Source organism: Gymnodraco acuticeps, unplaced genomic scaffold, assembly GCF_902827175.1.
Source record: "Gymnodraco acuticeps unplaced genomic scaffold, fGymAcu1.1, whole genome shotgun sequence".
NCBI classification, from domain to species: Eukaryota; Metazoa; Chordata; class Actinopteri; order Perciformes; family Bathydraconidae; genus Gymnodraco; species Gymnodraco acuticeps.
In genome coordinates, this window is record NW_022991705.1 from 1,813,561 (window position 1) to 1,838,957 (window position 25,397).

Below are 25,397 nucleotides of genomic sequence, written 5' to 3' on the forward strand. Positions count from 1 at the left end.
CTCCAGACTGGGCTGTAAATATTTGCCTGTGCTGTATTTGTGTGAGCGTTTCATTAACGATCCGAGCTGACAAACACGCACACTCATTGACCCCAGTCATCAAGGGAGAGCCTGAGACAGTAGTGTGTGTTCAGTGTGTATTTGTTGAAAACGTAAATGCCTCACATGAGGGATTGATGTCACCAATGGCGGAGACGACTAGTGGAAATGAATCTTGTGTGGTAAACGTTTTCCATAGCCGGCGCTCCTGGCTCTTATTTAAGGCCCCGTCAGAACTTGAAAGTGTAATTGATACAAATTCTAAAGTTTAATTTTTAAAGTTTACAGTCACAGAGGGTTCAGAGCTCGGGATTGTTTAAAATTGCACTCACTCCCTTTTCATTATAGCAGGATAGTCTGAAAACATTTGTTCATCAAAGGGCTGCTACAAATTAGACTTTGAGAAACTCAATTTGAAGTAAAGAAAATATTGTTTTTTCCCTCTTGGGGAAAGCCAGAGTCTACGCTGTGTTTGCATTTAAATATAAACTGGGCATAATATCTGGCTTTAAAGACGCATGCAGTCATACAGACACAAACACACACTGCACATACTCACCACAAACTGCATCGTTTGGTAGTTCCCTGTAAACTGTTACAAACAACATCATGAATCCAGGACATGGTTAGAACCATGCTCTCCAGCTTTTTGCTCTTCATCAACCAATAGGCTGGTTACTACCTTTATGGGAGTGGGACCCAGGTTCCCCTCAACAAAAACACACACCTTTTTGCTATCTTGGCTCCAAAATGGCAAAACTATTGATGTCATGGATTCATATATCATGCCATTTACTTGTATATAGACTATTCTTGCACTATTTCTATTTGATTTGTTTTTACTTGCACATCTCAAAACATTATATTGCACTATTTTATCTGTTCTATTTGTTCTATGTCATATATATATATATGTTGCACTGTTGCAACATATCTACACTGTAGCAAATATACAAATGACAATAAAGCCTTGAAACTTGAAACTATAAAGAGAACTGGATACAGCGTTGGAGGAGGGTCTTCGTTCATTCTTGTTCATAAATCATTAACCACAATGCAACTATAGTTGACCAACAGTTTTATTCGAGATTCAGATGTTCTCCTCGTAGCTGCCAATGTAGACTCCGAGAGCGGGAGATCGGGGGCGGGGCTTAAATACAAAAATATAAATTATTAAATTAAATGTAAATTATTGTGTCCGTCCAAAAAAAAGAATTACTTATAGTGAAAACCACCCTTGAATGATGGGATGGTAGACCAAAAGCTTTAGGAATCCAAACTACAATAAGTACCCTGTATCAAGATTGATGCAAAACAAGTGACATTTGACCTTTTTAGAGAGATTTAGCACAAAAAAAACACGTCTGTGGTCATTTGGGTGGATTTGACCTATCTCTGGCCCCCCTTGGTCGATTTTGCTGATTGACATCTCTTTCTAACCGTCAGAGCCAATGGAATCGAGGGGAACTCCCACATACTCCTTATTTGGTAATGTGTGTGTGTGAGACTGCCGCATAGCCAAGACCGGAAGCTGCGATAACTCTGGTGACTACCATTAGCAGCTAACTTTTACTCTCCGATTTTTACATAAAAATGGAATTATGGATTATAAATACAAATAATTATTGCCCAGAAATATTATCAACCTATGGATTAACCGATTCAGCCGCGTTTTTTCTCGTTTTAATGCCATTGAACTAGTCTTTTGATCAGATTGACAGCTACGGTGAGACGATCTCCCGTAAAAGCTCCGTAAAGGTACGTGTTGTGATGTCTGTGTTTGCTTCCCCAGTCAAGAGTTCAGATAACTCAGTGATGATATATATATACCTAAATAATCTGTGGAACCTCAGCTTTAATCGGATATCTTGTATGTGCAGCTACGATAAGTAATAAGGGTATCTTTTATCTTTAGTTCTGTGCCAAAGTGCGTTAGCATTTTTCGCTCAGGGGTCATTTAGATGCTTCTTATGAGACTTGTGTTTTGTTTTGGTAAACATGGTTTGTATCGTCAGTTAGCTGAGATTATTCCTGTTAATCTGGTATAACACATTAATAGGTTCTTAAATAATAAGATCCCCTGAGACCATACTTGCCAACCCTCCCGATTTTCGCGGGAGACTCCCGATTTCATAGCCCTCTCCCGGTTTCTTCCCGGGGTCATATTTCTCCCGCATTTCTCCCGATTTCTGACAAAATCAGATTTACTCAGGACTGTTTCCACTCGGACTTTAATACAGCTACACCATTGTTTGGTTCCCATGGTAGCGCGTCTCTTTAGTAGCACGCAACTGAAAGTCTGAGAGGGTGAGGGAGATAGTCACAGAAAACTGAACAAGAATCGACAACTTTACCCTCTCTGCTCACTCCTTTCCTGAAAAATACAGGTCCAGCCCACACATATGCTCCATCAAGGATGGTGCTACAGGCAGCAAGGCAGTGCACTTACAACTACAATGCATGTTAATGTTGATCTAATACAGCTCCGGCGATCCACTAGCACCCCCCCCGCGGTGGCTTTGGAAATTGTCCCGATTTCTGAGGTCTCAAGGTTGGCAAGTATCCCTGAGACACAGTGTCGTGAAAAAAAAAAAAAAGACCAGGGACCTTGAGGCTTAACAGGTTAACAAGTTAAGGGACAACTCAACTGCGCATGCTCTATGAGCGCACATACGGGTACTTCTGCTCTGACAGCACGATCGATAATCTGTGACGTTTTGCTCTCGAAAATCTTAGGCCATTTTGTCCTCATGCGCCAATGAGCAGCTCTCATAGGAAAGAATGAGACCTGAGGTAAAAATGTGTTGTATCCAAACGGCGGTACTACAATTTCCTTATCAGTCCGTGACGTCACTGGGCCCAGAAATACTTTTCCCCATTGACTAACATGGGGAAAGAGACGTCTGTAAATCAGCGGATAATTTTTTTTAATCTAAATAAACTACCCAGTATGAACTATTTTATAGCCCTTATTAGAATCATTCGGTCCTTAAAGTTGTAAAATGCACTAAAAGCCGAATCTAGATTTATTTTCTCTCCATTTATTCTAGTGAGCCGAGAGTGGGATCTTGGGGGGCGGGGCTTAAGGGGCACATGCTCTGTGAGTGCACATACGGGTTCTTCTCATGGATGTATAATAAGAACTGGATACAGCGTGGGAGGCGGGGCCTTGTTCATTCCTATGAGAGTTGCTCATTGGCGCATGAAGTCAAAATGACCCAACTTTTGAGAGAGCGAAACGTCACAGATTACCCATCATGCCTGAGAAGTACCCGTATGTGCGCTCATAGAGCATGCGCAACTTTAACCACGCCTCCCAAAAGGCTCGTTCACATCAAGCCGTTCCGTGGGTTAGATGCGCGTTCATAATGCCGAGGAAAATAACTCTCAGAATAACGTTATTAACACATTTTACAACTTGAGGACCTAATGTTGTTAATAAGGGCTGTCCAAATGTTCATACTGGGTAGTTTATTTGGTTAAAAAAAAATTATCCAACGATTTACACACCACTCTTTCCCAATGTTAGTCAATGGGAAAAAGTATTTCCAGGCCCAGGGACATCACGGACTGATACGGAAGTTGCAGTACCGCCGTTTGGACACAATAAATTGTGGGAATAGAGTCCGGAGCACTTCCTGGGGGCTTGGTTCTTCTGCTCTAACAGCCAGGCATGACGGGTAATCTGTGACGTTTCGCTCTCTCAAAAGTTGGGCCATGTTGTCCTCATGCGCCAATGAGCAACTCTCATAGGAAAGAACGAGACCCCGCCTCCGACGCTGTATCCAGGGTTGCATTCCAATAGTCCATTTAGCTTAGGAACCTTCCTAACGGAGTGAAATGACCCGGAAGTACGTCACTGGCAGCCATGATAAGTGCTGTTCCAATTCTCCAAATGAAAGGAAAGGAGGTTTCAAACTTCCTTTATAACCTCCTTTAGCTTAGGAACCACTGGACCTCCCTAACCGAAAGGAGAGGAGAAAATGCTGCCCCACAATGCATTGCAGCCGCAGCATTTGCCGTCACAACAGTCGGCCGTTCACGGAAACAACCGATTATGACCGAGAAATGATATCATGAAAGTTACGGTGCTTATTAAGCATTTTAAAACGTATGTGGTAAGTTGGCAAAGTGCTTTGTTTTGAACGTTCATCAGTATTATAATCAAAAAGAGAAATATGAACGTTAGTTTTTACTGAAATTATCAAATAAAGTCAACATCTCACAGTCTTTACTGAGCTGTAGGGTTTGTTCAACTTTTAAAAGATGTTTGAATGGTGATATACACAGTGATAGATGTTAAGGACTAACGTTTATAATAAATACATTTATGATTTTAAGATATTTTCATACAATCATACGTATCGGGATCATTTGTATTAATGTGGACCGGAGGGAGAGGGTGACGAGCATAAGTTTCACTTTCCTTTTTTATTTCAATTCCAACTTTGGTCATGAAGAATATGTTTCTCTGTTGTCCACGTTCATAAAGCATAAAGCAACAGCATCAGAGCACGGTGCAGAGTCTCTAGATGAGTTTACAGTAGTCCCTCGTTCTTATTAAACATCCATGTTGTAGTCCGCTGTATAGAAAACTGTAGTTTCCATAGTTACCCCACAGCAGCAGACGCACATTCATGACGTCCGCTGGCGCATCATAAACACGTCGGATAGTGAAAGTGCATTCGGATTCTCTAAAGTACCGCTGTCTCTTCTCCTAAGTCCTTTTGAATTCTCCTATCCACTATCCCTTAACCCCGTTACGTTTCACTCAGAGGTCAAGGAATAGGAGATAGGGTTAGAATTTAGGAGCTGATTTTTGGATTATCGGAACGCAACCCAGTTCTTATTATACATCCATTCCATATGCGCTTGCATTTTCCTTAAGCCCTGCCTCAGATCCGCTCTGTTACTGTTGGTCTCGGCTCAGTCAAAGGAATGGAGAGGGAAATAAAGATAGATTTGGATATTTAGTGCATATCACAACTTGTAAGACCTAATAGCTTAAACTAAGGCTATTTTAACTGCACGTAACGACTAGTTGATTTTGCTCAAAAATGTATTTTTGTCTCTTTCCCAATGTAAGTCAATGAGAACGTAGTTTTGGGCCATATGACATCACGGACTCACACGGAAGTGTAGTACCACCGTTTAGCCACTTTGAACATTTGCTTCAATAGGCGCATTCACACCGCAGTACTTTTCCCACAAAGGTTCATGAGAACTTAGTTCATCAGAACTCTTTAGTTCTGATGAACTCTTTAGTTCTGATGAACTAAGTACAGATCGCGTTCACAGCAGCAGCTTCTACTGAAGCCTTCCGAGTAAATCGCCAGAACGCCGACACCTCCTCATCTCCACCGCTCCCATGTTTTATTTTGTGTTGCCATAAGTTAGTCTCTGCGTTTCTGCGCTGGGCTAATGCTAATGCTAATAATGCTAATGCGAGGATAATAAAATGGCGGCTTCACAAAACCTTTTGGGAGTTTTACGGGGCGTGGTTTGCAATCCGCCCAGCCAATCAGAAATAGGAACCTTTTTCTCCCACGAAAGTCTGCTCTCTAGCAGGGACGGAAAAGGGGGTGAAAAGGTTCTCATGAACTAATTTTAGTTCCGGCTCTTTTTGGTGTGAACGCAACATTTCAGAACTAAAGTGGGAAAAGTACTGCGGTGTGAACGCGCCTAATGCCAGGCTCACTTGCTGGGGGCTTGCTTAATGCCACAAAAGTAGAAAGTCTGCATCTCCCGTGAAAACCCATCTGTTTTGACTGTAAAAAAAAGGTAATTTTCTCACTTCAGCACGTAAACTTTAAAAAACGTAATTTGAATCCAATACTTTCAATGGATTAGTTTATTGAAAGCTAATGTCCTCCAAGGAATCTTGTTTTTCTTCATGTTTCAAAGCACTTATTGTAACTTGCTGTTTAGCATAAACCAGATTCAATGTAATAATTTAGTGTAAAACCAATCATATTGTAGTTTTATGTTGTTGCATCTACTTGCTAGTTGAAATTAGCAACAAGGCCTCTGGGAGACGTAGAGGAACATGTTGTAAATGTGGGTCTGGTAAAGTGGGAAGAGAGAGTGGGATAGACATGGCCAGAGCAGTGGAATAACATCTTAATCTATCTGAGAAGTGAACAGTGGCCGGTCTGTTTTTGGAGGACGCTGTCTTGGATGACTCCCAAGCAGAGGGGCAGGGAGCAGAGCCATCTTCAGCTGCTAGTCACTAACATGGCAGTAATAAGGCAGTGATGACCCTCCCAGGACTGGCGGCCAACACTCCCTCTGCCTCCCATGCCTTCAACACACACACACACACACACACACACACACACACACACACACACACACACACACACACCACACACACACACACACACACACACACACACACACACACACACACACACACACACACACACACACACACACACACACACACACACACACACCACACACACACACACACCACACACACACAGGCCGTGCACTTGAACAGATACGCAGTTCGGCCCCAAATCTCTCTCTCCCTCTGATATATTAACTTCCCTGCCTGCTCACCAAACCCCATTCATTTTGAATCCAGCCCAGCAAGAAGTCAAAACTGCAACATTAAAATGCGTGGCATTAATTGACTCACTGAAGTATAATCAATGGGAGAAACACAAAAGTGTGACGCCATTCATCTATAAGCCTGAATGCAAATAGGGAAGTAAAACAGGGCTAACAGAGAAGAAGGTTATACACCTGTTGCAAATTGAAGAACAACACTTTGTCATATCCGATTTTTACAAAGTCCATCACTCACATACTGTAGAATGCAATGAAATCTCTCACAGTCAGGCTTCAGCCAAGAGGATTACGTTTTATAACATTTTAAATGGCAGATAAAGCTGCATGCTTTGCGTGTAAGGAGAAATACATATTATTTTGTATAAAACTGATGCTGGAAATCATGTAGTTGCTAAACAGATTGGTTAAGTCTCGTGTCAGTGATCATTACAAGGCAACAGGAACCACTTATATTCTAAAAATCAATTATATTTTCATAAAATGCACTTATATTTTTGTATCTCCTTATCCTTTTGTAGCTTAAATTAGTTCCGTACTCTTCACATAATTAATTTAAGCCACTGAGATCCATGTCAGCCTTTACAATAACACTTTCTGCGTGGCTACTTGCACATATATGGTGAGAGTACAGCCCTCGCTGCTACGTATTGTTCGAAATTTGCATGCTTAAGTCCATATGGCAACTTCCTTTTGACCTGCTTTCCCATCCCTGATGCATTGTCAGGGCTGTCAGCCGATAAAGAATCACTTGACTTGCTATAACAAGTTCAAAAGGAGCTGATGACGCGCTGTTGATCCATGGAGAATCGGCAAAAGGAACACCCCTACTGCTCGCTGCTATCACTCCATAGAGATAGCCATATTATTGATGGGAAATGGTTATGCTAATTTCTTTAAGGGAGGGAAACTTTTATTTTATTTGGGATCAATGCTCCTAAGAAGAAAAAGAAGGAAAGGGAAAAAAAAGAATTGAATACGCATCAAACTGAATTCCATATAAGCATTTAAAGGAGCAAGCATGAGAATCTGATTTTCATAGTGCATAATGAATGTGGAATGTCTTTTAAAGAGGAAGACGTGTTTTGTCTGGGAACGGGAATAAAGCAGATATTAGGCTATCTGTTAATGTCCCACAGAACACACACACACACACACACACACACACACACACACACACACACACACACACACACACCACACACACACACACACACACACACACACACACACACACACACACACACACACACACACACAAACTTATCTTTAAATATTTTCTTTAAAGTATCAAGAGTCCAAAATGAAAAGAGAGTGAGAGAAGCTATCCAAGCAGTTTTTATCTTAAAGTGGCAATACATGTCTGTTAAGTCACTTTATATCTTCAAATTAGGTAACACACTAATTATTGACCCATGGTTGAAAATATTGCAATATTTATATTTTTGGAGTTTACAAACTGGGTGTCTGTGTCGACATGGGAACAATACATGCTGTATTACATGCTTCCATACACAAAAAACTAAACTATTCACAACATTATAAAAACCTACAGCTCATTAATCAACAAAAACACTCCAAATTCTATACTCTTAACACACATTCACTCAAAATCAAACAGGACTGAAATCTTACAGATTTCCACTTAAACATTCCTGATAATAATAATATCTTCATATGGGCAAACAGTATATAAAGGTCAATACACTCATTAATATGATTAGAAATAATAATGTGCGGATTACGTTCACCCACAGATGGAGTGTCATGTGTCTGAGTGACCATTTACATGTGTCTCCCTCTGACACATACAGCATGGCACAGCGGCGTGAGAGGATGATGAGGGTGTGTATGGGTGGAGGGGGGGGTCGTTACGCACAGAGCGGTTATGAATATGACCCCAAGCTATTCCATTGTGGGCCCATCCATGTCCGGTTCCGAGGACATCTGATCGCGTCTCAGTCATTAATGTGTCTCTCGGTTCGACATTTTGAATAATCGGGGCTGTCTGCCGTCATCCCGCCACTAGCTGTCAGCAGTCTGTCTTACCACACTTACATTATAGAAAACAAGCTGTCCCTGCAAAAGAGCACTTGATACTTTAAAAAAAAAAATTATTATTACCAAACCGTTCCCATAATTACCCCATAATCATTATATAATCCCGTAACAAAGCCTCTATTGAAGTCCTGTCTTTTGTCAATGCTGGGACACTGAATCTATAATTGCATTATTCGGGTCTCTTCCACCCCCCTATAGAACCGTAATATATCAAACCCCACTCCGAGAGGAAGGTTGGAGTCGCAAGTAAGTGTCCTGCCTTTGCGGGACATCTTCTTCTGTGGGTTTTTTTTTTTACCCAAAAAGTTGTGCCAACTTCAAGTTTAGGATTGGAAATATATGCCAAAACAACAAAAACAGTATTTATTTCGCAGGCAAAGTGGGTGCCTTGAACAATCTTCAGAGAGAGGTGCGTAGAATTGCACTGGTCGCATTATTGGTATATTACATTTTCAGATAATAATTCCCTATTGCGCTCCCAGGCAGTAAGAATAACTCGTCAATACATTGAGAGAGAAAAAAGCGAGTCCCCGAGGAGCGGTTTGCGTTTGTATGCATGGGGATTGGCAACACGACGGGGCTTATTTACATTAAATACGCCACAAGGTTACAGTGCAGATAGATGAGCGTCATTTTTATCACTCATTACTTCTCTTAAGCGGTGACTGACGCTCAGGACGCGCAGGAGGCAACACTCATTTATCCTGGAGTTCTTTTAAGGCGAGGAGAAGAGGAGAAAAACACTCGAAACAGTTTACTTTGAAAGGTAAGGAATTATACTTTTTGGACTCATTTCGTGACCTGGCTGTCTTTATTGTTGTTGTGTTATCCAAGGAGGTTTTCTAAACGCGAAGCGGCGAGGCTGGCTGCGTGTGAATACAGGGGGCATATTTGGAAATAAAAGAGTGTTTGTGGGCACTTCAAGGTCAGAAACAAACTAAGGTGGTGGAGAATAGGCTTTTTCTCTCAGAACATGTAATGATGAGGGGCTTATTTCTTTAAAAACGAGCTTCTCTGTGCATCAGCTGCTTTTGTATCACCCCCTGTCCACGGCGAATACCGCAAGACCCGGGCTGTATTCATCCAGCCAGGCGGCGGTGCTTTCTACAATGGAGTGGGTTTTTTAACGGTACAATGCATTTCACCTACCAGATAGGGGGAGTCCAAGCTGAAAGATGAAGGGAATATGCTGATGCCTGGCGATCGGCATCAATGCAAACGTTTACCTTGAGCTGGCAGCGGCACAGAGAAGCCAATATTTTACATCTGAAAGTCAGGATGCGCGGCGGGGAGCAGCTGTAGGGACAGGATTGAGCAGTGGACAGTCTGTTACAGGTCCGAAGCGCACTTTTCAACACCCCCCCCGTCAGCCGACAAGAATATGATCCGGTCAAATCATATGGACATGCCTCATTATTCAATGATCTCTCACAACGCAACGTTTACGCGCAGGAGTTAGCCGGCGCTTCGCCAAATTTTAAAGGTAAGAAGAAGTGTGGAGGTTATAGTGGGTTTTTACTGGGGGCTTTGAGTGTTTTACTCGTCAGCTTTTGGGGGCTTGTTAGTGCGGGTGCATCGCAACGGGGGCGCCTGATGTCTCCCCAATCATGATTAGAAAATAACAGTGCAATTATCCGGAGCAAGTGACGATCGTAACAAACTGCGACAAAACAGCAGCTGGGAGGCATGGTCTGCGACACCATTTCAACTCATCGCTTAATTTTTATATTCAATCAGAAATGTAATTATTATAAGTTTTGTTTACAGAGGCATGCTTTATTTTGGAACACAATGCGTAAAAACACGTCCGGACGCATGGCTTTGCAATATTTTCCAACACAGATCAGCGATATCTGACTTTTTTTAACAAAGTGCAGCCGTGTTCCCCGGTAAGAGTGTCCGTGGAAAACTTTCTCCCGACAGCCGCACTTGTGCTGTGAGAGTGCGGGGAGGGAGATTCAAGTTTTACCGGCGCGTTTGCAACCATGTGTCAAAAACTTGTGAGATGGAAGAAGAAGAAGAAGAGCCGGTGAGACCTGCCATTTTGTGCAGTGATCGACCTCTCTTATGAATAAGCAGCCCCTGCATTATGCTTTGAGGAGACGTTACGATGGCATTCAGACGAGGGGGGGGGAAGTGACATTTTTCGTGGGGGAAGCGGTGTCACTTTGGCATGTTGTGGCTTTATTTTATATTTCAAGAGAAGGGGGAAAAGTTCGAGCGAGTCAAAGGCTACAGTGTATCTCCGTTACTGTTGAAATATAAAATGACGGAGCCCATAAGCCATTAATATAACAGTGCACGCGCGGTTTTTAGGAGTAATCTTTTAATTTACCAGAAATTCAAGATCCAGAGCGTTTCGTGCGCAAAAAAAACCAATCTAACCGGTTGCAGAATTAACAAATCAAGGCTTAAAATGTGTCCTTAAAATGATGGGGCAGTATTGAATTATCAGTAATATGTGGCACCGGGGATGAAGGCTTGTAATCCCATTTAAAGCCTCTTGGGTGGGGGGGGGGACCTTTTACTTGGACTTGACCCCTGAGTGATCTGACCCCACTTCCAACAGCTGCACAATGGCTGTGAAGACACTTCTTAAAATACCTAACAATGTCTATCGTGTTTGTTCCCGCTGTTTCTCTAACCTTCCCTGAAGTTGTCTTGAGCCAAACAAAATAAAAATGTTGCCTTTTCCTCATATTCATTGTGCAAAGGAAAGGGGATAAATAGATGTACTGTGCGAGTTGAGATGCTGTCATTGTTTAATGGTATGCACAGGGCGGATATTATGTCTGAAATAGTGTCTGGGCGTAAACCCTTTTTGTCAGCTCCTTTCATTCCCTTATTGGAGATGCAATTGCGAATGGATGAGTGTCCCTTCTCCCTCTGACAGTTCAGGCCCTTCCCTGGACCTCTCTGCGCGACTACAAGTTGAAATGTTGTCATTCTTGTCGGGTGAAAACAATTGGGGAAGAGTGTGTGTTTTTAAGGAAAAGGCCTTGCTTTGCAGACCGGCCTTTTTTTGTCGGAATTTGTGTAGAGAATTATGTGTCAAGGCCTCAGTGGTTTGCAATTTAATTAATATTCATTATTATTTTTCCCATTTGTCAGGTTACATTTTAACACCACATACTTCCCACTGTTGAATTATCCAATTAATTGTCAGCATTGTTGTCATTAAAAATAATTATTCTTATAAAATATGCATGTATTATTTATCCTCACTTCATGGCAGGGCAGATAGATGAATTCACAATGTTTATGGATGGGCTGTTTTTTTATTTTGTGAGATTTATGAAGAAAAAAAAGAAGCCATGCAGGATTTTGACATTTTCTCCAGCTGCAACTTTCTGATCGACAGAGCTCTAAATGTGTTCCCGGAGAAACAGTGTGTGGCGGTGTTAATGCTTCATTGTGTCTTAGTTGCTTTCCCACCTATGTCAGTGTTGCTAAAGGGGGCCGCGGGCCGTGACTGACTGCGGCGATACAGCTGAAAACCAGGGTGGAGGGAGTGATGAGGGAGACAAGGGGGGAGAGAGATGGAGATGGAGAGCATGCCACGGCAAAGGATGGCATCAAATCAGTCCTCTTTCTCACCAGGCTGTCAGTCAGTCAGCTCACCGTGGAGCAGACCCACTTGCCTGGAGCCGCCCGCGATGTCAGCCGGACGCCCGGTGAATTATTCCCCGTGTTGACACAATTAGAATTTATTTTCTTTTAAAAGGAGAATAAAAAAATGAACAAATGCGAGCATCTCGGAAACACAAAGTGAAGTGGTTGCATAAATTACATAATCGAGCAGTGGGGGAAAATGTGTGTGTATAATCAGTCGGAGTCAGCCTGCTATAACAACAGAGAGAAGCTGGCCAACAACATTGCGTCTGACCCCAACCACGTACTGAACATGGGAATTGTTCTAGGGTACCACGATTGAATAACGTTAGATTAGGATTGACTGGTTTGTGCACCAGTCAATCCTAAAATTAAATACAGAGTTAAATCCCAAGTCATACGTTAGAGGGTCTTAAACAAGTTATTTTTTCAGTGATTGTTAAACGTCTGTTTTATTGTATCCTGTCTTGATATCTGTCCTTGTTCGATGTTGCAAACGGAGCTGCTGTAATGAAAGAATAATTTCAGACTTGATCTGACAATAACGTGTTATCGTATCGTACATGTTTAAGTTATCCTGTGCCATGGTGGGTGATGTGTGCATGTGCAACACAGTGCATGCAGGCGTTCTCACTGAGGGCAGTTCATCCCCTGCTCATGTAATTATGGAAGAGAGGGCTCCAGCTGTACAGGCAGCAGGGCCAGGGCTCCCGGTCCGCTGGGATCAGGGCGGTGGTGGGCAGGCCAGATCAGGCCAGCTCTGCTCATCAGCCAGCCATTAATTGATATGTGCAGTCATTGTGAAAGCACCCCCCCCCCTCACCACTAACCACCACCCACCACCCTTTCTCTCTCTCACTCCGTTACAGTACCTACCGAGTGAAAGCTGTGGATCATTTTTCATTCCCACTCTGGTTCTGATCCGCTCTCTCTTCCAACAGGCAGTACATGTATTGCAGTGTGTCTAAGCATGTGTGTGAGTGTCCCGCAGGGAGCAGGGGGGGGGGGGGGTCGCGGTGTAACACTGAGGCGTTAGACTGGGTTTGAGCCTTGTAGCTCCTTGACCTTGATCTGCAGAGTTCAAGTCCAGACAGGCAAAGATGTCGGTGCTCTGCAGTTTCCATGCGAGGCTAATGCGATGAGTGCGCACCCTCACAATCCAGAGCATTGAGTCAAATGGGATGCAAAGCCAGGTTGAGATTGTCCTCCTGACCACAAAACATCACACGCTAGATTACACACATTAGACAGAAGCCGCAGATTTCAGATTTCTGACAATAGTTTGAAACGTGACATATTTGTTCTCCACCAGCCCACAGGGTGTGATGCAGAACTTTTATCAGGAACACCAATTATGATTAACCCGTTGATGATGAATCACGAAAGTCAGTGCCACTGACCTTTGCTCATTATTTAAGGATCTCAGAGTATGTTTGAAAGCCTGTTGTTTTCAAGTTTTTTTAAACTCAACTTTGCGGTTGAAGGTTGCTTTTGTGGGAAAAAGCAAAACTCACTGTACACGATGACTTCAATAATATAAAAAGCAATGAGAATATGGAAAACTCCATTATCCAGAATCATTGTTTAAATGAGAGTTTCTGTACAGTTTTGTGTGTGCTATGTTAATGTCTCATGTTGTGGTTGGAGAGTATATTTTCTCCGGTACATTCTTCCTCCTGAGAGTTTGATAAGGGGTTGTGGGGTTGTAAGGATGGAGGAGCAGTGGGGTGGAGGATGAGTTGGAGGGGTAATCATGGACGTCAGTTTGATCTAAGAATAAATAGTGTGGGGCAGATGAGGCGCTGACAGACAAGCTTGACTCAGTCCTCTCTTGCCGGGGTGCCATCACAAGGAGCGTCTGCCTGTCTGGGCAGCCGGGGGGGGGGGGGGGTGAAATGTGGATGGTATAAGTGAGATCGAAGTGGTCTCTCAGATGGAGAGGTGGGCACGGAAGTGGGTACAAGGAGCATGTATTCTCTCAAAATCGGACTCCTTCAGAATCTCACAAGATTCGTATGCATCTTATCCATGAGGATAGGGTCTGAAAATGTTGGATTTTCACCCAGAAGTTCGATGTTGGTGTCCCGTGTTAAACCAGCTTTGATTTGCCTGTTACATTACTTCCGTACTTAAGTAACGCCACTTCCGTAGTAATGTTACGAAGACGTTGACTTATTTGTCACCTTGCTTCACTTCTTCCGTAGTAATCTTTTGAACTGGAATCTAAATTGAATTAGTTTTCCCTTAACCTTATTCATTTGTTTCCTGTTAAAACAGGAGTATATATTGAAAAGACAGTTTGCATGTCCACCAACAATTGACATAACTCTTCGTAAAATATATCATTATCAAGGAGACAGTAAAAACACCTGAACGGAACATGTGGAAGTTTGCATTTGCAGCTTTATATAATCTGTGCATACAAACCTGCTTACTGTATGTGTGTTTTACATCCATGAGAAAGTCCAGCTGATGCTCTGATAAAGCCGTTGTTCTCTATTTCTCTTTCTGCACGTGTAATCAGTATAACACCAACAAGGAATGTTTCCTGAACAAAAGTAAAACACCTTATCCTCACAACCCGTGATATTGCTCCTTTGTGTGCCCCTGCTGAGCTCCCTTTGGCATTAAGGCAGTGTGGCTTTAACTTTTTTTTCTCCATCCCAGTTTGTTAGTATTTTGGATTTAAGGATGCGTCATGCCATGTCAGGACCGTTCTCCTTTTGATGTGTCGAACGGCGGGCGCTGTGTCGTTTCCGTAGACAACAGCTTAACACAAACAGGCAAGCACACATCAATCAAAGGTTCTGAAGCAGAGAATTGTTACTGCTTAGCATTCCGGCGCTCTCAGCTAAGACAGTGGTAAATACTTCCAGTGTTGATGAGATGGAAGGTTATATGTGTGTGTGAGGCGGGTTATGTCTATTACCCACTACCATAGAATCTCCGACCGCAATCGCACATGTCATGTCTGCTCTTTAGCCGCTCCACCTCTCGGATGTGACCTCTGTAAACTTCCCGGACCTCCGCTAATGAGCATGCAAGATGGAGGGAAAGGAAAAAAGAGGAAAAAGAGGGAGAAAAGGGGAGGGCGTGAGGATGCTGGAGAGAACTCCTGCACCTTTAATTATGATCAAGAGGTTTTCACCAAAGGACGGAGGCGTTGCAGTTCTGTTGCGCTCGTAAATCTGGCCCCGGATGCCGTATATTGTGTCGAACGATTACTGTACACCATTATACTGCATATTCAACTGCCTCTCCAGCACCTGATTTGCATAATTGGATCTTTAATGAAACTTGCCTCGTGGAACAAAAAAATACAAAAAGAGAGATGAAAAAAGTGGTTTGGCGTGAGGTTGTGGGGAGAAAATAACACGATTCAGATGAATGCCCCCCTCAAATATTTGCCAGACTCGTTTCCTAAAAGAGTTTTAAAAGAGGTGTGAAAAGTAGATATAAAAGACAGATATTTGTTTTAAAAAAAGAAAAAGTGACCTGCTCTGGCCCAGGCGCTCGCACATCAGCGGCAGTGCTACAAATAGGATGAGAAGTGACTGTGAAAGCTGTACATTCCCCGCCAGGTCTCGCGGGTTAAGACTACAATAGCGGGATATTCTCTTGCCCTGGGGGGATTTCAGCTCCTCGTCTGTCGACACTCATTGCACCTACTTGTTACTCAGGGAAGATGGCTCTTTTGTAGAGGAGCCGATTCCGCGCTCGCCTGCTGGAATGCTCAGTCACAAATATTTTGACAATGTCTAATCAGGAGCTGTCGTTTTTTTTTAGAATCCAATTTTTTGTCAGGGGGGGATGTGCTGCTTGGAGTTTACATGCAGTGACTGCTTTTTCTGACTCTTAACATGCGAATGAGGAACTCTGAATCCGTCTGATTCTCAAATGTTTTGCATGTTGGACTAAAAGTTTCCGTTCTCTTTGTCCGCCTCTTGTTTTCGGCGAGGCGTCCGTCTAATTGCTTAATTAAATTCCAGCATGTCCTGTTTCCCTCGGCCTTCAGGAGGTGAAGGTTAAAATCCTCCTAGTGCCACTTTCACGCCAACGTGAGGGCAATGGATAATAGCAGGTTATTTGTCTTGTCTGAGGAATCTATTGCTTATAAGTGACAGTGAGAGAGAGAGAGAGAGAGAGGGAGGGGGGGAGTTTATTTTTTAATCAACATGTTGAGACTATTAGGTGCCGTGAGATCCCCTACCTTCAAAAGTGGGACAGCCAGTTGTTAATCTGCCACTAATGTTAAAAAAACAAGCCAACGTTGATGGTGCGTTAAAGCGTTTACGCGCTCTGCCTGCAAGCGGTGGTTTTCTGAGTGTGTGTGAGAGTGTGTGTGTGTTTCCACTCCACATCCGTGGGAGTGGATCATGTGTCAAAGCGGTTTACAGGTGGCTGCGGGGCAGCCGCTCTACAGAGAGGTGGAGGAAAGGCAGGCAGGGTTCAAGTACCTCAGAGGCTCTGACGGCGCTGAACTGAGCAAGGGCTGCACTGAGAGGACCCTTCAGAAGCCTCCTTATCGCACTCCTCTCTCCAGCGGTTCACTCTTTTCTCTTCTGTCTCTCCGCCACAGTCCCTGTCATCTCTCTATCCTCACTCCCACTCCTATCTCGCATGTATCTGATCTTTTTATCTCTTTTTCTTTCCTCACTTCTCATTTATCTGGACTTGTGGCAAAAATGACTATTAAACAGAAAGAGCTGAAACGTTGGCTTTTTCATTTCATTTCAAACCTTTATTTATCCAGGTGTATCCCATTGAGATCATTGATCTCTTTTTCAAGGGAGACCTGCTCAAATGCTTTAATTAAATGGATTATGTCAACACATTTCACATTTAGTTGAAAGGAATAATATTAAGAATCAATAAAAAGTATTAGGTTAAACTTACAGTAATATTATTGATTTCAACTAACCATGTATAGTTATGTGAAATCGGTTGACTACATTTGGTAGTTGTAGCACTGTAAACACTTTGCTTCGTAAAAACCTTAACATCTTAATAGCCTCTTTTTTAAGTGAACCACAACACATGTCCTTTAACTGGATACAATTAGATATAAGAGATAACTTTTCTTGGATCAACTGACAAAAAAAAACAGATCACATTTGCAACATTTCTTCTTCTTCTTCTCTCCTGACCCTCTGGTGGTCAGGTCAGTTCATTTGCTTCCGGACAACTGTTTCCAAGTCAGTTCGGTCAGTCAAATTTAAATCCAATTAGCAGTACTACTGGTTCTTACAATCGTACTGAATACTGCAAGATACAGACACAAGCTGGTGAGGCCGATGCATCAGTTTCCCATATGTTGACCTTTAATAAAAAAATCCTACAATCCTGTCGTTTTCTGGCCTGACTGTTGACCCATGCAAAACCATTTCTATAGCTTCTGTCTCAGTTAAGAGTTGTACTGTCCCACTATGTTCTGTTTGAAAAATACTCCTAGACCTCAGCCTACTGTAGGGGGTTTTTTAGCTCCTAATTGGTCATATTTAAAAATGACAATTGGCAGTGAGAAAACATTCCTATTAGCCTACAAAGTACCCGGTACACGGAGCGGTAGATCCAGGGAGAAAAGAGACAAATACACAGTAGGCAGAGTGATGACAGGACGGAACGGGGAAAAACACTTAGAGAGAAACGCAGTGAGCAGAAGGGGAGAAGCAGCGAGACAGAGAGACAGAGAGGAGGGATGATGTACTTAACGCTATCTGTAGGCTTCCTTCTCAACAAGCTGCTGCCACAGATCCTGGGAGCCTGCGTTGATAAATTCGGTTTGATAAAAGTCACTGAAATGCCGGCCTGTCTGCACACCTCTATTAAGCGCTGGTACATTTGTCACAGCCAGTGGAAGTCAACCAAAGGGTTTTAATGTCACATCAGGCTGAATTAAAGACTCAATCGAAAGCCCTGAAAGGTTTAGGTTTTTATTTCAAGTGACAGTAGTGGTGGTACAGCTGTGGCTGGCGCTCAAGATTACTGGGCTGTAGTTGATCAAGGCAGTCATTTCACATTTTATATTTGGCTATTGGGAATTTGGTGATTATTCGTTGCTCATTTTAGCCTGGATGCTCATTTTGTATCTGATGACTTTGAGCGAGGGAGGGGTGTGTGTGTGTGTGTGTGTGTGTGTGTGTGTGTGTGTGTGTGTGTGTGTGTGTGTGTGTGTGTGTGTGTGTGTGTGTGTGTGTGTGTGTGTGTGTGTGTGTGTGTGTGTGTGGTGTGTGTGTGTATTGAGGTTGAGCTCATCTCATGTCTGGCATTATTTTTCTAATTCTTTTTTTTTAATCAAGATAAATTAGATCTATGCTGCATTAATCATCTGCCTTCGTTAATACAGCAAACTGAGGGAGCATTTAAAAAAGGGCTGCCTTTTTAAAAACACACACAACTTTCCCCCTGAGAAGCCCCCTTAATACCACATTACTGTTCTCCATTTATGCAAAAGTAAATAAGTAAACCCAAAAGGCAAATGAGCATTCCAGGCGTTTAAACACACAGCCTTCTGTAAACGCCTGGCGCAGGCGCGACCACATCTCCGAGGCGTAGCTTCCATGAGACGCAAAGTGAGGCTTGTTACTGTGCTTTTTAAAAAGTTAAATATACATGTTTATTCTAGCGCTTATTTGAGGACAGGATATTCCAAAACTGGTATTTTTTTGGTTTTTTATTTTCCGGAAAATCATTAGCATATGACAGCAAAAGACCTCTGTTAAAGAGGATATTAGACACGTTTAGGTACTGTAAATAAATATAGGACTGGGCGGGAGGGGGACTAATTCTATTCATGTTATTTAACCATCAGTTACTGAGGAAACCACTAATGAGTAATGCACACTTATACATACAAAATATTTGATCTTTCCTTCTCTTCCTTGCTTCTTGTTTTTAACTCCATGCACACGCACATGCACACACTCTCAAACAATCAGTGGATCCCACCTGGTGTTGTATTTAATGCGCCCACACACACACATGCTCACATGTGTGTTTGTGTAAGTGCTTTTGCTTGCCAAGAGCTGTCAGTCTTTCATGAACTACTTTAAAAATTGTTGTTCAAGGTGGGAGCTAAATACTATTTGTCTATTATTTATCTGCGTTATTACCGGGGTTACATTTAAAAAGAGAGCTCTCCGTCGTGGGAGAATTCCCCCGGCGCCTGACTCTCCCCTTTAATACCTCTTTTAAGTCATAAGATACCTGCTGAAAAAGAAGCCTTTAACAGATCTCCCGCAATTTCCGACAATTTACTCAAATCATCTTTTCTGTTCTTTTTTTTTCAAAAGGCCCCCCGCATCATTTTTTCTCTACCCCCCACCCCCTTCCCCGTTTCCCTCTTTTGTTTTGATCCGTGTCTTTTTTGTTATTATTATTATTCTTGATCGTGAGCTGCAGTTGTTTTCTTCGCCTCAGGATGATCTCTTTTGTTGTCGTTCACACCAATCGTAGTAATGGGGAGAGAGTTAAGTGGAAGTGCTGTGGCCCGGGCCCTAGTTCAGCTTGTCTGTCGGCTGCTTTGGTAAACAGGACTGTCAGATCTGCACAGAAAGAGCTGGTGTGTGTGTGTGTGTGTGTGTGTGTGTGTGTGTGTGTGTGTGTGTGTGTGTGTGTGTGTGTGTGTGTGTGTGTGTGTGTGTGTGTGTGTGTGTGTGTGTGTGTGTGTGTGTGTGTGTGTGTGTGTGTATCTGGGAGGGTCCATTGCATCCATGGTGTGGTTGAAAGCTCGAAGGGTGTAAGTGAGTTCACACTCGCAGTCTGCTCACCCATTCACAATGTGTGTCCCGAAAACTGGGGGTCATTTGAACAGTCGCTATTTCTAACCTTCTGTTACTCTATGGACCTCATTAAAGTAAGAATAGTAAAAAACGACACGGAATACCGTATTTATTTATCAATTTAAACTGTCCGAGCATATAATGGTAATACAGTTTCGTTCTAGTTTGATACAACTTAGATTGTATGTTCGTATCTTAAGTATGCACGTTTCTTTAAATCATAACACTATAAGCATGTAAGCATTAGGTGAGATCTTAATCAAAGTCAAATAATATCTCACAGATCGAGAAGCATTTTGCCAACAAACAACCAACATAAAAAATACATCTGTAAAAAGGTTGTTAGGACACCTCTAAGAAATTCAATAATTTGGTTGTAGGTATGGCAATGTTGGTCCACCAATTTGGTCCAGAGTAAATGACCTTGGAGTGGTTACCATTACATTTGGCACAAACTCCCCTCAACGCGAAGTATTACAACAATTTCATCTAGTACCATCAGCAGGTACAATTTTGTATTTGTCATATTCTTTGGTTTCTGAACAAATACCTTGAAAATGTGCAGTCCTATCAGCGGCAGATAATGTTCATTGGGTTACGGTTTGAATAGCACATTTTTGCCTGCTAATGCACTTGGGAGCAAGTTAGCATGCCAATGTTAGCGTTGAGCTCAAAGTGTAGTAGACCCTCACAGACTCCCCAACGAGACCGTTGACACTTAGTCTTGTTAAAACTTTAAGGTTGAAATTGTGTTAAGAGCCTAGAACAACAAGTGCAAAGTCTTGGATTTACATTTGAGTGATTCGGAAAAATCTTGGAGTCTATTATCAGCTCTACAAACCAGTTCCTGTCAATCGCTGTACAAAAGGATATACTACAACACATGCAATTAGAATGGTTCAAATCTGTAGAGCCGCTGTAAAGATTCCAACGTTGTAGGGTTCTCTAGGTTATAATCAGTGCAATCAGCTGTTTTTCGTTGGTTATAATATCTTGACCGAAGGGAAACTTACATTGGACATTTGACTTGGGGAAAAGGGGTAAAGATAAGCTCCTATAAAGGTCTCCTTGGGAACATAGAACCCTGGGAATATAACAACTCTCCCATTTTGCACCAAAGCACAGTAGCTAAAATAGCTTTTGCCCACTTCATCTGCTGACTCAGCACCTCCACACTTCAACCTGCCATTGACTCTTCGAGCAGAACTTACTCTGTCACAGGAAGTCCTTACATTCCCTTCCTCCCCACGCCCCCCCACCAACAGGACAATCTCATGGAAGAGCTGCTTCCGATTAGGGCTCGGGAGAGGTTTGCTCCACAAATCTGAAGTTGAGGTGGAGTTTATTTCATCTCCCTCGTAGTCTCCGTCTCTCTGATTGCCGATCAGCCCCCGAGGGCTTTGAGGCGCTCTTGCAGGATCCCTGTGATTAGACTAAATGGCCTCCCCCCCACTCGCTGGAGATCAGGGTTGGTTTGCCCGGTGGGAGAGAGGTGGACCGAGGAGGACGAGGTGAACGCTGAGGGTGAGGATGTAGAAACTGACGGAGCGAAGGCAGGAAATAAGAGTAGACACTGAATATAAGTGTTGGTTTGACGGATGGTCAGGGTGGAAACCTGTGGGTGAAGGAATCCTATATTTCTGTGCATGTTCATACGTATCAGATTTTTGGTCAAAAGAACAAGCTTTCATATATGAATATAAGACCTGTTTGTGGTCTTTTTAAATAGGAGTTTATGTTGGTCCCATTTAGCGTTTAAAATTCTGTGACGGGTCTACAAGAAAATAAGCCAGCAAATATGAATTAATTCATTTGATTTATTCACAAGTTGAAATACAATGACATCATAAGGCATGTGAAATGGCTAAATAAGCTAAAGGAAGCTAGAGAAAAGGGGCCCAGATAATAAACAAAGTATTTACATTATATATCATTAAATATATATCATTTAGATAGTTCACATATACGCCAATGCAAAAGTACTAGTTGAACATCAAGATAACATTTAACTGATAGCTATCTTTTACATTACATTACATTGCATTTAGCTGACGCTTTTATCCAAAGCGACTTACAATAAGTGCGTTCGACCAACAAGATACAAACTTGAGGAAAACAGAATCATATAAGTACATCAGGTTTCATAGAGCAAAAACATTTCAAGTGCTACTCACCTGGCTTTAGATAAGCCAGTCATTTATTAGTATATAAGTGCTTCTTGGCAATCATGTCATACTTATAAAATAATGTAAAGGAGGCGTCATTGGAGTGTTTCAGACTTAGCTCAGGGGATGAGGGTCTTCCAGTGGAGGCTATCAGTTCCAAGAATACACGTGTGTCTGTTTGTTTCATTTACACCACTTTTGGAAATGGCCAATATTGTCCCCACCACTTTGCATTAGGATCATTTGTTCAAAATGTTCTGAAAATAGCGTGCACAAAGAATTGCACACTTTTGGGTGTATTTCTGGGAACCCAACTGGTGCAGTTTGGACCTTTTAATATTAGTAATAATCAAATAGAGAATAGTCAATTGTTGCTTCCGCTTTGCAGCAGCGGAGCACCTGCACGAGTTGTCCAAAAAAGTGGTGTGAGCGTATGTGTATGTATTGTTTGCCGGGGGCACATTTTAAATCTGAAAAAGTGTCCCCACCACTATTTCTAACAAAGTCATGCCATGGTATTTTGATATCTGGCCTGAAAAAAATGCGAGCCCACGAGTGCTGAATCCTCTGTCTCGAAGGACTGAGCTTCTCCTCAGTTCCCCGTCTCTTTGACTCTACAGTGTGTACCTGTCGCGTGTGTGTGTTTGACAGTAACTGCTGCGAGGGGCATTTGCTCCAGCCGAGGCTCGTGTTGGTGTGGAGCCCAGCGGAGGTCAGTCTCCTCCTCAACACCACTTTTTCATCCAATTTCTGTGGCTGCGGGCGGCTGCTTGCCGCGCTTTTGTTGCCGGAGGTAATCTGTGAAGTGATCTTAATTATGGAGGTTCGGCCTGTTCCTCTCTCCCCCCCACCTCTTCCTCTCTCTCTCTATTTTCATTCTTTCTCTCTCTGTCTTCCTCTCCGTACACGCTTTTAATCAAAGAGCGTAGTTAGCTCGTAATGAGGGCGAAGGGAGCACGTGCGCTTCTGCTTACACATGCTGCGAGGCTTCGAGGAGGAGGAGGAGGAGGAGGAGGAGGAGGAGGAGGAGGAGGAGGAGGAGGAGGAGGAGGGAGGAGGAGGAGGAGGAGGAGGAGGAGGAGGAGGAAGGGTGGAAAGACAAATTATTATTCAGTTCCTTGACAGGTTTTTCAGGAAATAATGCTGCGGACCAGTAATCTATCATTTATTTTGAATTGTTTGGAATGAAAAGTAGGATTTTACTTCATATATAACTAATCATAAACATTTAAGATAAAGTATTATTTAGCATATTTATTTACAAATCATACTTACATCAATTTGACCTTCATGTGTTGACTTATCAAACTTTTAAAAACACATTTAGATCACAATTTCTTTAAGAATCACTTTTAGAAAGACAGCAGCATTTTTCAGTCATTCTTAAATATCTAAAGTATGGCAGAACGTACAGTCACTGCAGGGTACCGCGATGGATGGAATACAGTGTGTTCTTCCAGAGAACTGTCGCCACACATAACATTAAACACAGAGATACATCTGCTGCCTTTGTCCTCAAGATCAGCTGTAAAAGAGAGAATAAGATAAGACAAAGTTGGTATATATACTGTAGGAGCAGCAACAATTTCGAGGGAGGAGGGGGCAAAGGGGAGCGGGGAGGGGGCAAAGGGGAGCACAGAGGGGTGGGAGAGAAAGGGAGTTAGATGGGATCCATTACACATAAACAGCCTAGGCATTGATGAGATGATCCGACGAGGATTAGGCCAACAATCCTGATGGACACTGAAAAGGTGACCACATGGGGGAGGGGGGGGGTGTGACCGTCTATATGCACATGTGGATATGAGTGTGTGTGTAGCACAATAGCATATGCTGTATGGCCTCATTATGATACCCTGCATATATCCTCCCAACGCTGCCGCCGTCGCTCCTTAAGGTCGCGCTGGGAGCCGTTTCCAGGTCACAGCAAGGTCAAAGGTCATCTGCTGGGGCATGAAGGCCAATCAGAGTTCTGAGACGCTCTTGTTCTTCATGTGTGAAATGTGTTATGATATAACTGAGCTGGGTTCAGTGTGTTCATGCTTTCAAATTCCATGGGTTGTATTGGCATTTTAGGGTAGAATTCAAGAGGCCTTCTGAACCATGGATTCAACGAACGCTGGTTTGATTGATTGGCAATTATGAAGATCAATATTTAAGGGATTAATCCATTTAAAATATCACTCAGGTGCTGGGTTTACTTTCCTAAATGTCAACATGTATTGCTTTTCTATATGTATGTGGATATAGAACTTGGAAGACATTTCTTGAGAGATGTTTGACTCATTGAATATTCCTAAACTGAAACAAATAGTTGATTCGTTGATTTGTTCACTGTCAGAAAATGCATCTGCCTTCAAATATAATTGTTTAAGTCATTTTTGATACAAATAGTCATTTCAGTTCGTGTTTGTAAAATGTATTTATTTCCTTTTTTATTTTGGTGTTTGGACGAGCAGCAGCGCATTTAATCTGTTAAAATGGACTTCGGAAACTTGTGATTGGAATTTCTGTCAATTGTGTCCATTTTATACACCAAACTAATCATGTAAGAATCATATAGGTAACATAGTTACTTCAAATGGACTCTAAGCAGAATTCTGAGTCATTACATCTGAAGTAGCAAACTCCTCGTGTGAGGAGGAGTATATACTTGTTCTCATGTCTGACAAGAAGTTGTGTGTTCGGGTGTGTACAGTATGTGTGTTTGTGTGTTACAGTGAGGCTGCTAATTCCTTCAGGGTCAAGGGGAGCGGCCGCGGTTAAACGGGGTCACAGGAAAAGGTCAGCGGTGATTAGCTGCCATCCAAACTAATGTCTGAATGCTGGAGAGGAGCAGAGACAGGAAGTAGAAGAAGAAGAATTTGGTTCATCGGCTTGTCGAGATCATTGTGGGAGTGTGTGTTTGTGTGTGTCATGGTTTCAAATCCCCCTCCCCTTTGTACTCACCCCCCGCTGTCCCCCCCTTCCTCATGTCCCTATATTATTAAAGGTTGCCTCCGTGCTTAAGTAAGGCAAAGCAGATGGCCTTTTTCATAAATCATGCTTATAAGATGATTACAGGCGTCGCCGCCCACCATTCTCTTCTTCACTTACATTACAGTAGTGCTTATAGTTTTCCTCAAGGCCTGTTAATCTGGCTGTACTTTAACCCCCCTGTCGTGTT

At 42.6% G+C, this 25,397-nt stretch overlaps 1 protein-coding gene across 7 annotated transcripts in view; it reads left to right on the forward strand.

Moving 5' to 3' along the window:
* The first annotated feature begins 8,996 nt into the window (after nucleotides 1-8,996).
* The window catches only part of znf536 (zinc finger protein 536), a 242,453-nt gene continuing 226,052 nt past the window's right edge, over nucleotides 8,997-25,397 (forward strand). For 2 of the 7 annotated variants that reach the window (XM_034198873.1, XM_034198877.1), the window contains exon 1: nucleotides 9,175-9,439. The gene's annotated coding sequence lies outside the window, so the exon portion shown is untranslated. Of the gene's footprint in view, nucleotides 9,083-9,173; nucleotides 9,440-9,691; nucleotides 10,157-25,397 lie in introns of those variants that run through there. The other 5 variants (XM_034198875.1, XM_034198878.1, XM_034198876.1 and 2 more) reach the window with 4 other exon arrangements.